The 16,001-nt window shown below is 53.3% G+C and overlaps 1 long non-coding RNA gene across 1 annotated transcript in view; it reads left to right on the top strand.

Moving 5' to 3' along the window:
* LOC140395856 (uncharacterized) overlaps positions 1–16,001 on the top strand; it is a 52,300-nt gene that overhangs the window by 13,889 nt on the left and 22,410 nt on the right. The window contains exon 2 of the long non-coding RNA XR_011936337.1: positions 7,325–7,422. This is a non-coding gene — a long non-coding RNA (uncharacterized lncRNA). The remainder of the gene's footprint in view (positions 1–7,324; positions 7,423–16,001) is intronic.

Here is a 16,001-nt window from a genome sequence, read left to right as displayed (position 1 = left end):
GGTTACAGAGATAGAGAGGTTTGTAGGGGCTGGAGGAGGTTACAGAGATAGGGTGGGGTGATGGGGCTGGAGGAGGTTACAGAGATAGGGAGGGGTGTAGGGACTGGAGGAGGTTACAGAGATTGGGAGGGTTGTAGTGACTGGAGGAGGTTACAGAGATAGGGAGGGTTGTAGGTGCAGGAGGAGGTTACAGAGATAGGGAGGTTTGTAAGGGCAGGAGGAGATTAAAGAGATAGGGAGGGGTGTAGGGAGTGGAGCAGGTTACAGAGATAGGGAGGGTTGTAGGGGCTGGTGGAGGTTACAGAGATAGGGTGGGTTGCCGGGAGTGGAGGAGTTTACACAGATGGGGAGTGGTGTAGGGGCTGGAGGAGGTTACAGAGATAGCAGGGGTGAAGGGGCTGGAGGAGGTTACAGAGACAGGGAGGGAGTAGGTGCTGGAAGAGGTTACAGAGATAGGGAGGGGTGTAGGTGCTGGTGGAGGTTACAGAGATAGTGAGGGTTGTAAGGGCAGGAGGAGGTTACAGAGATAGGGAGGGATGTAGGGGCTGGAGGAGGTTACAGAGATACGGAGGGTTGTAAGGGCAGGAGGAGGTTACAGAGATAGGGGTGTAGGTGCTGGAGGAGGTTACAGAGACAGGGAGGGGTGTAGGGGCTGGAGGAGGTTACAGAGACAGGGAGGGTTGTAGGTGCTGGAGGAGGTTACAGAGATAGGGAGGGTTGGAGGGACTGGAGGAACTTACAGAGACAGGGATTGTTGTAGGTGCTGGGGGAGGTTACAGAGATAGGGTGGGTTGCCGGGACTGGAGGAGTTTACAGAGAAAGGGAGGGGTGTAGGGGCTGGAGGAGGTTACAGAGATAGCAGGGGTGTTGGGGCTGGAGGAGGTTACAGAGACAGGGAGGGGAGTAGCTGCTGGAGGAGGTTTTAGAGACAGGGAGGGTTGTAGGTGCTGGAGGAGGTTACAGAGATAGGGAGTGTTGTAGGTGCTGGAGGTGGTTATAGAGATAGGGAGAGTTGTAAGGGTGGAGGAGGTTACAGAGATAGGGTGGGTTGCCGGGACTGGAGGAGTTTACAGAGAAAGGGAGGGGTGTAGGGGCTGGAGGAGGTTACAGAGATAGCAGGGGTGTTGGGGCTGGAGGAGGTTACAGAGACAGGGAGGGGAGTAGGTGCTGGAGGAGGTTATAGAGTTAGGGAGGGGTGTAGGGGCTGGAGGAGGTTACAGAGATAGGGAGGATTGTAGGGGCTGGAGGAGGTTACAGAGACAGGGAGGGTTGTAGGGGCTGGAGGAGGTTACAGAGATAGGGAGGGGTGTAGGGGCTGGAGGAGTTTCCAGAGATAGGGAGGGTTGTAAGGGCAGGAGGAGGTTACAGAGATAGGGAGGGATGTCGGGGCTGGAGGAGGTTACAGAGATACGGAGGGTTGTAAGGGCAGGAGGAGGTTACAGAGATAGGGAGGGGTGTAGGTGCTGGAGGAGGTTACAGAGACAGGGAGGGGTGTAGGGGCTGGAGGAGGTTACAGAGACAGGCAGGGTTGTAGGTGCTGGAGGAGGTTACAGAGATAGGGAGGGGTGTAGGACTGGAGGAGGTTACAGAGATTGGGAGGGTTGTTGGGTCTGGAGGAGGTTACAGAGATAGGGAGAGTTGTGGGGCTGGAGGAGGATACAGAGATAGGGAGGGTTGTAGGGTCTGGCGGTGGTGACAGAGATCGGGAGGGGTGTAGGGGCTGAAGGAGGTTACAGAGATAGGCAGGTGTGTAGGGACTGGAGGAGGTTACAGAGATAGGGAGAGTTGTAGGGGCTGGAGGAGGGTACAGAGATAGGGAGGGGTTTAGTTGCTGGAGGAGGTACAGAGACAGGGAGGGGTGTAGGTGCTGGATGAGGTTACAGAGATAGGGAGGGGTGTAGGTGCTGGAGGAGGTTTCAGAGATAGGGAGGGGTGTAGGGCTGGAGGAGGTTACAGAGATAGGGATGGGTGTAGGGGCTGGAGGAGGTTACAGAGATAGGGAGGGTTGTAGGGGCAGGAGGAGGTTACAGAGATGGGGAGGTTTGTAGGGGCAGGAGGAGGTTACAGAGATAGGGAGGGGTGTAGGGAGTGGAGGAGGTTACAGAGATAGGGAGGGTTGTAGCGGCTGGAGGAGGTTACAGAGATAGCAGGGGTGTTGGGGCTGGAGGAGGTTACAGAGACAGGGAGGGGAGTAGGTGCTGGAGGAGGTTACAGAGTTAGGGAGGGGTGTAGGTGCTGGAGGAGGTTACAGAGATAGGGAGGGTTGTAGGGGCTGGAGGAGGTTACAGAGACAGGGAGGATTGTAGGGGCTGGAGGAGGTTACAGAGATAGGGAGGGGTGTAGGGGCTGGAGGAGTTTCCAGAGAGAGGGAGGGTTGTAAGGGCAGGAGGAGGTTACAGAGATAGCTAGGGATGTCGGGGCTGGAGGAGGTTACAGAGATACGGAGGGTTGTAAGGGCAGGAGGAGGTTACAGAGATAGGGAGGGGTGTAGGTGCTGGAGGAGGTTACAGAGACAGGGAGGGGTGTAGGGGCTGGAGGAGGTTACAGAGACAGGGAGGGGTGTAGTTGCTGGAGGAGGTTACAGAGATAGGGAGGGTTGTAGGGACTGGAGGAGCTTACAGAGACAGGGATTGTTGTCGGTGCTGGAGGAGGTTACAGAGATAGGGAGTGTTGTAGGTGCTGGAGGTGGTTATAGAGATAGGGAGAGTTGTAAGGGCTGGAGGAGGTTACAGAGATAGGGAGAGTTGTCGGGCCTGTAGGAGGTTACAGAGATAGGGAGGGTTGTAGGGACTGGAGGAGGTTACAGAGATAGGGAGGGGTGTAGGGACTGGAGGAGGTTACAGAGATAGGGAGGGTTGTAGGGTCTGGCGGAGGTGACAGAGATCGGGAGGGGTGTAGGGGCTGAAGGAGGTTACAGAGATAGGCAGGGGTGTAGGGACTGGAGGAGGTTACAGAGATAGGGAGGGTTGTAGGGTCTGGCGGAGGTGACAGAGATCGGGAGGGGTGTAGGGGCTGAAGGAGGTTACAGAGATAGGCAGGGGTGTAGGGACTGGAGGAGGTTACAGAGATAGGGAGAGTTGTAGGGGCTGGAGGAGGTTACAGAGATAGGGATGGTTGTAGGGTCTGGCGGAGGTGACAGAGATAGGGAGGGTTGTAGGGACTGGAGGAGCTTACAGAGATAGGGAGGGTGTAGGTGCTGGAGGAGGTTACAGAGACAGGGAGGGTGTAGGTGCTGGAGGAGGTTACAGAGACAGGGAGGGGTGTAGGTGCTGGAGGAGGGTACAGAGATAGGGAGGGGTTTAGTTGCTGGAGGAGGTACAGAGACAGGGAGGTGTGTAGGTGCTGGAGGAGGTTACAGAGATAGGCAAGTGTGTAGGGGCTGGAGGAGGTTACAGAGGTAGGGAGAGTTGTAGGGGCTGGAGGAGGTTACAGAGATAGGGAGGGGTGTAGGTGCTGGAGAAGGTTACAGAGATAGGGAGGGTTGTAGGGACTGGAGGAGGTTACAGAGATAGGGAGGGTTGTAGGGACTGGAGGAGGTTACAGAGATATGGAGGGTTGTAGGTGCTGGAGGAGGTTACAGAGATAGGCAAGGGTGTAGGGGCTGGAGGAGGTTACAGAGATAGGGAGAGTTGTAGGGGCTGGAGGAGGTTACAGAGATAGGGAGGGGTGTAGGTGCTGGAGGAGGGTACAGAGATAGGGAGGGGTTTAGTTGCTGGAGGAGGTACAGAGACAGGGAGGGGTGTAGGTGCTGGAGGAGGTTACAGAGATAGGCAAGGGTGTAGGGGCTGGAGGAGGTTACAGAGATAGGGAGAGTTGTAGGGGCTGGAGGAGGTTACAGAGATAGGGAGGGGTGTAGGTGCTGGAGAAGGTTACAGAGATAGGGAGGGTTGTAGGGACTGGAGGAGGTTACAGAGATAGGGAGGGTTGTAGGGACTGGAGGAGGTTACAGAGATATGGAGGGTTGTAGGTGCTAGAGGAGGTTACAGAGATAGGCAAGGGTGTAGGGGCTGGAGGAGGTTACAGAGATAGGGAGAGTTGTAGGGGCTGGAGGAGGTTACAGAGATAGGGAGGTGTGTAGGTGCTGGAGGAGGTTACAGAGATAGGGAGGGTTGTAGGGACTGGAGGAGGTTACAGAGATAGGGAGGGTTGTAGGGACTGGAGGAGGTTACAGAGATAGGGAGGGTTAGGTGCTGGAGGAGGTTACAGAGGCAGGGAGGGGTGTAGGTGCTGGAGGAGGTTACAGAGACAGGGAGGGTGCAGGTGCTGGAGGAGGTTACAGAGACATGGAGGGGTGTAGGTGCTGGAGGAGGTTACAGAGATAGGGAGGGGTGTAGGTGCTGTAGGAGGTTTCAGAGATAGGGAGGGGTGTAGGGCTGGAGGAGGGTACAGAGATAGGGAGGGGTTTAGTCGCTGGAGGAGGTACAGAGATAGGGAGGGGTGTAGGTGCTGTAGGAGGTTTCAGAGATAGGGAGGGGTGTAGGGCTGGAGGAGGTTACAGAGATAGGGAGGGGTGTAGCGGCTGGAGGAGGTTACAGAGATAGGGAGGGTGTAGGGGATTGGAGGAGGTTACAGATATTGGGAGAGTTGTAGAGGCTGGCGGACGTTACAGTGATAGGGAGGGTTGTCGGGGCTGGAGGAGGTTACAGAGATAGGGAGGGTTGTAGGGGCTGGAGGAGGTTACAGAGATAAGGAGGGTTGTAGGGGCTGGAAGAGGTTACAGAGACAGGAGGGTGGAGGGGCTGGAGCAGGTTACAGAGATAGACAGGGTTATAGGGGCTGGGGGAGGTTACAGAGATTGGGAGCGGTGTAGGGACTGGAGGAGGTTACAGAGATAGGAAGGGTTGTAGGGGCTGGAGGAGGTTACAGAGATAGGGAGGGGTGTAGGGAGTGGAGGAGGTTACAGAGATAGGGAGGGGTGTAGGGAGTGGAGGAGGTTACAGAGATAGGGAGGGTTGTAGGGGCAGGAGGAAGTTACACAGATAGGGAGAGTTGTAGGGGCAGGAGGAGGTTACAGAGATAGGGAGGGTAGTAGGGGCTGAGAGAGGTTACAGAGATAGGGAGGGTTGGCGGGAGTGGAGGAGGTTACAGAGATAGGGAGGGGTGTAGGTGCTGGAGGAGGTTACAGAGATAGGGAGGGACGTAGGGGCTGGAGGAGGTTACAGAGATAGGGAGGGGTGTAGGAAGTGGAGGAGGTTACAGAGATAGGGGGGTTGTAGGGGCTGGAGGCGGTTACAGAGATAGAGAGGGTTGTAGGGGCAGGAGGAGGTTACAGAGATAGGGTGGGGTGTAGGGAGTGGAGGAGGTTACAGAGATAGGGAGGGGTGTGGGTGCTGGAGGAGTTTACAGAGATAGGGAGGGGTGTAGGTCAGTGTAGGAGGTTACAGAGATAGGGAGGGGTGTAGGGGCTGGAGGAGGTTACAGAGATAGGGAGGGGTGTATGGAGTGGAGGAGGTTACAGAGATAGGGAGTGTAGTAGGGGCACGAGGAGGTTACAGAGATAGGGAGGGTTGTAGGGGCAGGAGGAGCTTACAGAGATAGGGAGCGGTGTAGGGAGTGGAGGAGGTTACAGAGATAGGGAGGATTGTAGGGGCTGGAGGAGGTTACAGAGATAGGCAAGGGTGTAGGGAATGGAGGAGGTTACAAAGATAGGGAGAGTTGTAGGGGCTGGAGGAGGTTACAGAGATAGGGAGGGTTGTAGGTGCTGGAGGAGTTTACAGAGATAGGGAGGGTTGTAGGGACTGGAGGAAGTTACACAGATAGGGAGGGTGGTAGGGTCTGGCGGAGGTGACAGAGATAGGGAGGGGTGTAGGGGCTGGAGGAGGTTACAGAGATAGGCAGGGGTGTAGGGGCTGGGGGAGGTTCCAGAGATTGGGAGGGGTGTAGGGACTGGAGGAGGTTACAGAGATAGGGAGGGTTGTAGGGGCTGGAGGAGGTTACAGAGACAGGAGGGTGTAGGGGCTGGAGGAGGTTACAGAGATAGGGAAGGTTATAGGGGCTGGGGGAGGTTACAGAGATAGGGAGTGTTGTAGGGGCGGGAGGAGGTTACAGAGATAGTGAGGGGTGTAGGGGCTGGAGGAGGTTACAGAGATTGGGAGGGTGTAGGGGCTGTAGGAGGTTACTGAGATAGGGAGTGTTGTAGGGACTGGAGGAGGTTACAGAGACAGGGAGGGGTGTAGCGGCTGGAGGAGGTTACAGAGATTGGGAGGGATGTAGGGACTGGAGGAGGTTACAGAGATAGGGAGGGTGTAGGGGCTGGAGGAGGTTACAGAGATAGGGAGGGTGTAGGGGCTGTAGGAGGTTACAGAGATAGGGAGGATTGTAGGGGCTGGAGGAGGTTACAGAGACAGGAGGGTGTAGGGGCTGGAGGAGGTTACAGAGATAGGGAGGGTTATAGGGGCTGGGGGAGGTTACAGAGATTGGGAGGGGTGTAGGGACTGGAGGAGGATACAGAGATAGGGAGGGGTGTAGGGGCTGGAGGAGGTTACAGAGATAGGGAGGGTTATAGGGGCTGGGGGAGGTTACAGAGATTGGGAGGGGTGTAGGGACTGGAGGAGGTTACAGATATAGGGAGGGGTGTAAGGGCTGGAGGAGGTTACAGAGATAGGGAGGGTTATAGGGGCTGGGGGAGGTTACAGAGATTGGGAGGGGTGTAGGGACTGGAGGAGGTTACAGAGATTGGGAGGGTGTAGGGGCTGGAGGAGGTTACTGAGATAGGGAGGGTTGTCGGGGCTGGAGGACGTTACAGAGATAGGGAGGGGCTGGAGGAGGTTACAGAGATAGGGTGGGTTGTCGGGGCTGGAGGAGGTTACAGAGATGGGGAGGGTGTAGGGGCTGGAGGAGGTGCAGAGACAGGGAGGGGCTGGAGGAGGTTACAGAGACAGGGAGGGGCTGGAGGAGGTACAGAAACAGGGAGGGTTATAGGGGCTGGAGGCGGAACAGAGACAGGGAGGGTTGTCGGGGCTGGAGGACATTACAGAGATAGGGAGGGGCTGGAGGAGGTTACAGAGATAGGGAGGGTTGTCGGGGCTGGAGGAGATTACGAGATAGGGAGGGTGTCGGGGCTGGAGGAGGTTACAGAGACAGGGAGGGGTGTAGGGGCTGGAGGAGGTACAGAGATAGGGAGGGTGTCGGGGCTGGAGGAGGTTACAGAGATAGGGAGGGTGTCGAGGCTGGAGGAGGTACAGAGACAGGAGGGTGTAGGGGCTGGAGGAGGTACAGAGACAGGGCGGACGGTCGGCACAGGAGAGATGTACCTCTCACACCTCTGCACCCACCGTTTCTCACACCTGCTAATCGGCCTGTTTTTCTGCCCTGTTTTCTCTAGATTAGAATGGGACTGGGAGATACTTCGCTGACTATGCGCCTTGTTACCTCACAACCATGTCCGTGAGAAAGCTACTGTGCTGTTCTGGGACCTCTAGAGTAAGTAAACCCTCCCCCCCTCCTCCCACTTTCACCTCAGCAAACATATTCAGGCATTGGAGGCAGTCCAGAGGAGGTTCACTCGGTCGATCCCGGGTAGGGAGGGAGTTTCTCATGAGGGGAGGTTTGAGTAGGCCGGAGCCTGTACATTGGAGGGAATCCAGAGAAGATTCACTCGGTCGATCCCGGGTAGGGAGGGAGTTCCTCATGAGGGGAGGTTTGAGTAGGCCGGGGCCTGTACATTGGAGGGAGTCCAGAGGAGGTTCACTCGGTTGACCCCGGGTAGGGAGGGAGTTTCTCATGAGGGGAGGTTTGAGTAGGCCGGGGCCTGTACATTGGAGGGAGTCCAGAGGAGGTTCACTCGGTTGACCCCGGGTAGGGAGGGAGTTTCTCATGAGGGGAGGTTTGAGTAGGCCGGGGCCTGTACATTGGAGGCAGTCCAGAGTAGGTTCATGAAAGTGCATGATAAAATAGGACTGAGTCAGCACTGCTTTGTCAAGGGGAGGGCATGTCTGACAAATCTGTTATAGTCCTTTGAGCAGGTAATGAGTAAGTTAGACAAAGGAGAACCAGTGGACGTGATTTATTTAGATTTCCAGAAGGCCTTTGACAAGGTGCCGCATGAGAGACTGTTAAATAAGTTAAGAATCCCTGGTGTTCAGGGTAAAATCCTGGCATGGATAGAGGATTGGCTGACTGGCAGAAGGCAGAGAGTGGGGATAAAGGGGTCTTTTTCAGGGTGGCAGCCGGTGACTAGTGGTGTGCCTCAGGGGTCTCTGCTGGGACCATAGCTTTTCACAATATACATTAATGATCTGGAAGAAGGTACTGAAGGCTCTGTTGCTGAGTTTGCAGATGATACAAAGATCTGTAGAGGAACAGGTAGTATTGAGGAAGCGAGAGGGCTGCAGAAGGATTTGGACAAGCTAGGAGAGTGGGTAAAGAAGTGGCAGATGAAATACAATGTGGAAAGGTGTGAGGTTATGCACTTTGGAAGGAGGAATTTAGGCATCGACTATTTTCCAAATGGGGAAATGCTTCGGAAATCAGAGCACAAAGAGACTTGGGAGTCCTTGCTCACGATTCTCTTAAGGTTAATGTGTAGGTTCAGTCGGCAGTTAGGAAGGCAAATGCAATGTTAGAATTCATGTCGAGAGGTCTAGAATACAAGACCAGGGATGTACTTCGGAGGCTGTATAAGGCTCTGGTCAGACCCCATTTGGAGTATTGTGAGCAGTTTTGGGCCCCGTATCTAAGGAAGGATGTGCTGGCCTTGGAAAGGGTCCAGAGGAGGTTCACAAGAATGATCCCTGGAATGAAGAGCTTGTCGTATGAGGAACGGTTGAGGACTCTGGGTCTGTACTCGTTGGAGTTTAGAAGGATGAGGGTGGATCTTATTGAAACTTACAGGATACTGCGAGGCCCGGATAGAGTGGAGGTGGAGAGGGTATTTCCACTTGCAGGAAAAACTAGAAGCAGAGGACACCATCTCAGACTAAAGGGATGATCCGTTAAAACAGAGATGAGGAGGAATTTCTTCAGCCAGAGGGTGGTGAATCTATGGAACTCTTTGCCGTAGAAGGCTGTGGAGGCCAAATCACTGAGTGTCTTTAAGACAGAGATAGATAGGTTCTTGATTAATAAGGGGATAGGGGGTTATGGGGAGAAGGCAGGAGAACGGGGATAAGAAAATATCAGCCATGACTGAATGGTGGAGCAGACTCGATGGGCCGAGTGGCCTAATTTTGCTCCTATGTCTTAATGTGGTTCACTCGGTTGACCCTGGGTAGGGAGGGAGTTTCTCATGAGGGGAGGTTTGAGTAGGCCGGAGCCTGTACATTGGAGGGAGTCCAGAGAAGATTCACTCGGTGACCCCGGGTAGGGAGGGAGTTTCTCATGAGGGGAGGTTTGAGTGGGCCGGGGCCTGTACATTGGATGGAGTCCAGAGAAGGTTCTCTCGGTTGACCCTGGGTAGGGAGGGAGTTCCTCACGAGGGGAGGTTTGAGTGGGCCGGAGCCTGTACATTGGAGGGAGTCCAGAGAAGGTTCACTCGGTTGATCCTGGGTAGGGAGGGAGTTCCTCATGAGGGGAGGTTTGAGTGGGCCGGGGCCTGTACATTGGGAGTTTAGCAGAATGAGAGGTGACCGTATTGAGACCTATCGGATTCTCAGGGGGGCTTTGACAGGGTCGATGCTGAGAGGATGTTTCCTCCTGTGGGAGACTCGAGGACCAGAGGGCAGAGTCTCAGAGTCAGGGGGCCGCCCATTTCACACGGGGATGAGGAGGAATTTCTTCCCTCAGAGAGCAGTGAATCTGTGGAATTCGTCACCGCAGAGAGCTGTAGAGGCTGGGGTGTTAAGTATGTTCAAGGCTGAAAGAGAGAGACAGATTTATAATCAGTGCGGGGATCGAGGGTGATGGGGGCAAGGCGGGAACTGGGGAGGATGATCAGAGTGGTCGCAATCTCATTGACTGGCAGAGCAGACTCGATGGGCTGAATGGTCTACTTCGCCGCGTTACATCATCCATTAGGGGCAGCACGGTATCATTGTGGATAGCACAATTGCTTCACAGCTCCAGGGTCCCAGGTTCGATTCCCCGCTGGGTCACTGTCTGTGCGGAGTCTGCACGTCCTCCCCGTGTCTGCGTGGGTTTCCTCCGGGTGCTCCGGTTTCCTCCCACAGTCCAAAGATGTGCAGGTTAGGTGGATTGGCCGTGATAAATTGCCCTTGGTGTCCAAAATTGCCTTTAGTGTTGGGTGGGGTTACTGGGTTATGGGGATAGGATGGAGGTGTTGACCTTGGGTAGGGTGCTCTTTCCAAGAGCCGGTGCAGACTCGATGGGCCGAATGGCCTCCTTCTGCACTGTAAATTCAATGGTCAAATTCTATGATCTTACCCTCCAACACATTCTCAGCAACAGATTTGTAGATGGGGTTTAACATTTCGGGCAAATAGAAAGAGCTGGGACCATATAGCAAGGCTGCCGAGAGAGAGAGACAGAATTAACGTCTCGAGCGCATGTACCAAGGCAGGGATAGAATCGTGTAGGAGGCAGTTCCCCAGGATTTCGCAAAGAAATAGGGATGTGGGAGATTAACATTTTATTACTAACACAGCATTAAAATATCTTTAACATCACACAGGAAAATAGCTGACAATTACCCCCTTAAACAATGCTAATAATACCGTGACGCAACAACCCTTAACTGCTATCTTTACTCCCACTCAAACAACAGAACCATCTCAGCTCTCAATCCACTTTTAAATACAGTGAGCACTCAAGCAAACTTGCTTCAGAGATGTTCTTTGAGACCTGTTTTCAGAGACAGACCTGAATCCTGGCAGAACAATGCAGGAACTCCAACTGAAGTCTTCAGAAGCTATCTTCACGGTTTGACTTCCAGGAACCCATTGGACAACCTGTTAACGTGCCCATTACTCTAGCCCCTCCCAACATTTATATCAACGACATAGGTTTAAAAAAAAAGGGATGATGTCCTGAAAGCAGAATATTGGGAGTTAGGAAGGAAGTTGAGAAGCCGGACCTCAAAGGTAGTGATCTCAGGATTACTACCAGTGCCAGGTGCTAGTCAGAGTAGGAATAGCAGGATATATTGGATCAATACGTGGCTGAAGAGGTGGTGCGAGGGGGAGGGTTTGCGACTTCCTCCGGCATTGGGGCCAGTTCTGGGGGAGGTGGGACCTGTACAAACCGGATGGCTTACACCTGGGCAGGTCCAGGCCTGATGTCCGAGGGGGAATATTTGCTCGAGCGGTTGGGGAGGGCTTAAACTAAAATGGCGGGGAGATGGGAACCTACGCAGGGAGTCAGAGGCGGCGGAGGAAAGAAGGACAAAAACAAAAGACCGGAAGGGGAATAAGAAAAGTGATCGGCAGAGAAAGCAAGGGCCAGGCTCAAACAGGGCCACAGGACAAGTCATGTTACAAAGACAAGCTGAAAGGCTTTGTGCCTTAACACGTGGAGCATTCATAATCAAGCAGATGAACTAATTGTGCAAATAGATGCAAATGGGTATGATATAATCGGGATTACAGAGACATGGTTGCAAGGTGACCAGGGATGGGAACTGACTGTCTAGGGATATTAAGTATTTCGGAAGGACAGATTAAAAGGAAAAGGTGGTGGTGTGGCAATGCTGGATAAAGAGGACATTAACGCAATAAAGAGGAAGGGTATTAGTGCCGACAATGTGGAATCTTTATGGGTAGAGTTGAAAAACACCAAGGGACAAAAACCGTTAGCGAGGGTTCTATAAAGACCCCCAAACTGCAGTGGTGAGGTTGGGACTGGCATTAAACAGGAAATTAGAGACGTGTGATAAAGGGACATCTGTAATCATGGGTGATTCTAATCTGCAAAATCGCTTATTGTCACAAGTAGGCGTCAAATGAAGTTACTGTGAAAAGCCCCTAGTCGCCACATTCCGGCGCCTGTTCGGGGAGGCTGGTACGGGAATTGAGCCGTGCTGCTGACCTGCCTTGGTCTGCTTTAAAATCCAGCAATTTAGCCCTGTGCTAAACAGCCCCGAATAACATATAGATTGGGTGATTCGATTTAAAATAAAAAATAATTTACGGGATGTGGGTCGCTGGTCCGGCCAGCATTTATTACCCATCCCTAGTTGCCCTTCAGAAGGTGGTGGGTGAGCTGCCTTCTTGAACCCGCTGCAGTCCCCGACATGTAGGTACACCCATTGTGCTGTTAGGGAGGGAGTTCCACGATGTTGCCCCGGCGACGGTGAAGGAACGGCCGATATATTTCCAAGTCAGGATGGTGAGTGGCTCGGAGGGGAACCTCCAGGCGGTGGGGTTCCCAGGTATCTGCTGCTCTTGTCCTTCTAGATGGTGGTGGTCGTGGGTTTGGAAGGTGCTGTCGAAGGAGCCTCGGCGAGCGGCTGCCGTGCATCTTGTAGACGGTGCACACGGCTGCCGCGGTGCGTCGGTGGGGGGGGGGGGGGAGCGGGTGTGGAAGGTGGGGGTCAGCGTGCCGATCGAGCGAGAGCTGCTCTGTCCTGGATGGTGTCGAGCTTCTCGAGTGTTGTTGGGAGCCGCACTCATCCAGGCAACTGGAGAGGGTCCCATCACACTCCTGACTTGTGTCCTTGTAGATGGTGGACAGGCTTTGGGGGGGTCAGGAGGTGAGTTACTCTCCACAGTATTCCCAGCCTCTGACCTGCTCTGGGAGCCACAGTGTTTATGTGGCTGGGCCCAGTTTCTGGTCAATGGGAACCCCCAGGATGTTGATTGTGGGCGATTCAGCGATGGGAATGCCATTGAATAAGGGGCGGTGGTTAGATCCTCTCTTGGAGGAGATGGTCATTGCCGGGCACTTGTGTGGCACGAACGTTACTTGCCCCTTGTCAGCCCCGAGCCTGGATATTGTCCAGGTCTTGCTGCATTTGGACATGGACGGTTCATTATCTGAGGAGTGGCGAATGGTGCTGAACATGGTGCAGTCACCCGCAAACATCCCCACTTCTGACCATATGATGGAGGGAAGGTCATTGATGAGGCAGCTGAAGGTGGTTGGGGACCGGGGACACGACCCTGAGGAACTCCCGCAGTGATGTCCTGGAGCTGAGATGATTGACCTCCAACCACCACAACCACCTTCCTCTGTGCCGGTTACGACTCCAACCAGCGGAGAGTTTTCCCCCTGATTCCCACTGACTCCAGTTTAGCTCGGGCTCCTTGATGCCACACCCGGTCGAATGCTGCCTTGATGTCCAGGGCTGTCACTCTCACCTCTGGCATTCAGCTCTTTTGTCCATGTTTGAGCCAAGGCTGTAATGAGGTCAGGAGCTGAGCGACCCTGACAGAACCCACACTGAGCGTCCGAGAGCAGGGTATTGCTGAGTAAGTGCCGCTTGACAGCTCTGTTTATGTCTCCTTCCATCACTTTGCTGATGATGGAGAGCAGACTGACAGGGCGGGAATTGGCTGGGTTGGATTTGTCCTGTTTCTTGTGTACAGGACACACCTGGGCAATTTTCCACATTGCCGGGTGGATGCCAGTGTTGTCGCTGCACTGGAACAGCGTGGCTAGGGGTGCGGCAAGGTCTGGAGCACAAGTCTTCAGTACTATTGCCGGGATATTGTCAGGGCCCAGAGCCTTTGCAGTATCCTGTGCCTTCAGCCATTTCTTGAGGTCACGTGGAGTGAATCCTATTGGCTGAAGGCTGACATGTGGAGGGGTTGATGTAATGTTCTTTGATTATGCTGACGTTGAATCCTGATGTGGCAGTGTCAACAAAAAACATGAGTTTACAACAAAACTATTTATTACTAACACGACTCTGAATGACTACTATAATGTCTAAGATTAACACAGTTGGAAATAATGGTCCGACACTAATTTACACGACGATAGCACAGAGTTACTCTAATATGCAACTGCTATCAACTCCTCACTTACACCTTCTGTGGGACACAAGGTGCGCCCTGGGCAGCAGGGTAGCACAGTGGTTAGCGCTGTGCCTTCACAGCGCCAGGGTCCCAGGTTCGATTCCCGGCTTGGGTCACTGTCTGTGCGGAGTCTGCGCGCTCTCCCCGTGTGTCCGCGTGGGTTTCCTCCGGGTGCTCCGGTTTCCTCCCACAGTCCAAAGATGTGCAGGTTAGGTGGATTGGCCGTGCTAAATTGCCTTCAGTGTGCAATAAAAGGTTAGGAGGGGTTACGGGGATAGGGTGGAAGTGAGGGCTTAAGTGGGTCGGGGCAGACTCGATGGGCCGAATGGCCTCCTTTTGTATGTTCTATGTGCCCGCATACTCACACCCCCTGGTGGTCGGATGTTGGAACTATAACAGCAAAACATATAACTTATAATACACATACAGATGATGATGATCTACTAACATTATATACAGATGATTGTCTACCTATCATCACATCCTCCTTTCTTTCAAAATGATTTTGAATCATAATCATGTACATTCAAACTATTCAAATATACAGTGATTTTAGTCAGGTAAAACTGCATGCAAACGTGCCTGTTTATTGGGTCAATCGATCAGGCGATTGGTGTTCATGAGTTGAGTTTATCAGGTTGTCTTCGAACCCCGGTGGACCGTCGTAGTGCTTGAGATGAAGACGGGGTAGTCTGGTTATTATAAGGTAAGCTAACTTCCCATTCAATATTCAGCGTTCCTCCCAGCCGAGAGCTTCGGCTCAGGCGTACGAGGAGGAGGAATCCCATCGTCCAGTCTTGATTGAAGAGTAATCGGTTGATTCACCTTGGGCTTTAGCGATTGCGTCTCAATATTGAGCCTTGATCCAGGAGAACAACGAAGGAGCTGGGGATGTGCCTGCCTGATGACTTCGGCAGTCATGGGCCATTCTTTGCAGTGTCTCAGCCCTGCTGGTATCATCTGGGACCAAACTGTCCAACATGGAGCTGGAGCGGTTGTAGTTTGTGCGTTTGTCTCTGCCTCTGGGCAGTGATTGTCTTTGCATTGTGGGCTGATCAAATATTTTTTCAGGAATGCTGTGCAGCGCTGTCCGCGGCTCAGCAGTTGGGCTGGAGCTCACCCGTCGCTCAGTGGTGCGGTACGGTGCGCCAACAGCGCTTGACACGGCTCTCTGTGTGAAGCAATGGCCTTCTCGAGCAGAGTCTTCGTGATGTGGACCCCTTTTTCTGCTGGCCCCTTGGATTGAGAGACAGTGCGGACTGGAGGTGATGTGATTGAAATCCTACCTCCTAGCGAAATCTTGCCACTGCCAACTGTCAAAGCAGGGGGCCGTTGTCACTCATGGCAATGCATAGTCTGCCATGACGCCCGAAAACTTCTTTTGCGCATCGGATCAGGCTGCCAATCCTGGAACTCGGCAGTTTCATTTTCTCCGGGTAGTTCGAGGAGTAATCAATTAGCAGCATGTAATCAGTGCCAACCAGATAAAAAAGATCAACCCAATCTTCATCCATGGTTTCTTGACTAGCTCACTTTCAGTCATGGGTTTGCTTGCGTTGATGGTTCTCATATCTTCTGCAAGGTTTCATCTTTCTCTGTCTCAGCCTTTATCAATTTGGACTTGTCCGATACGCAGGGTTTCCACCGCCAGATCGACCTGTCCCTGTAATATTTCTGAGATCTCTGTCCGCTCCTCATTGTTAGTTTCCCTGATGTGGAGATGCCGGCGTTGGACTGGGCTGGGCACAGTAAGAGGCCTGACAACACCAGGTTAAAGTCCAACAGGTTTGTTTCGATGTCACTAGCTTTCGGAGCGCTGCTCCTTCCTCAGGTGAATGAAGAGGTATGTTCCAGAAACATAGATATAGACAAAGTGAAAGAGGCAAGACGATACTCTGAATGCAAGCATTTTCATGTAATTAAGTCTTTACAGATCCAGAGATGGGGTAACCCCAGGTTAAAGAGGTGTGAATTGTCTCAAGCCAGGACAGTTGGTAGGATTTCGCAGGCCAGATGGTGGGGGATGAATGTAATGCGACATGAATCCCAGGTCCCGGTTGAGGCCGCACTCATGTGCGTGGAACTTGGCTATAAGTTTCTGCTCGGCGATTCTGCGTTGTCGCGCGTCCTGAAGGCCGCCTAGGAGAACGC

The sequence above is a fragment of the Scyliorhinus torazame genome, chromosome 19 (assembly GCF_047496885.1).
Source record: "Scyliorhinus torazame isolate Kashiwa2021f chromosome 19, sScyTor2.1, whole genome shotgun sequence".
Lineage (NCBI taxonomy): Eukaryota > Metazoa > Chordata > Chondrichthyes > Carcharhiniformes > Scyliorhinidae > Scyliorhinus > Scyliorhinus torazame.
Note: the sequence above shows the minus strand (reverse complement) of the source record. Positions and strands in the feature narration are given on the sequence as shown.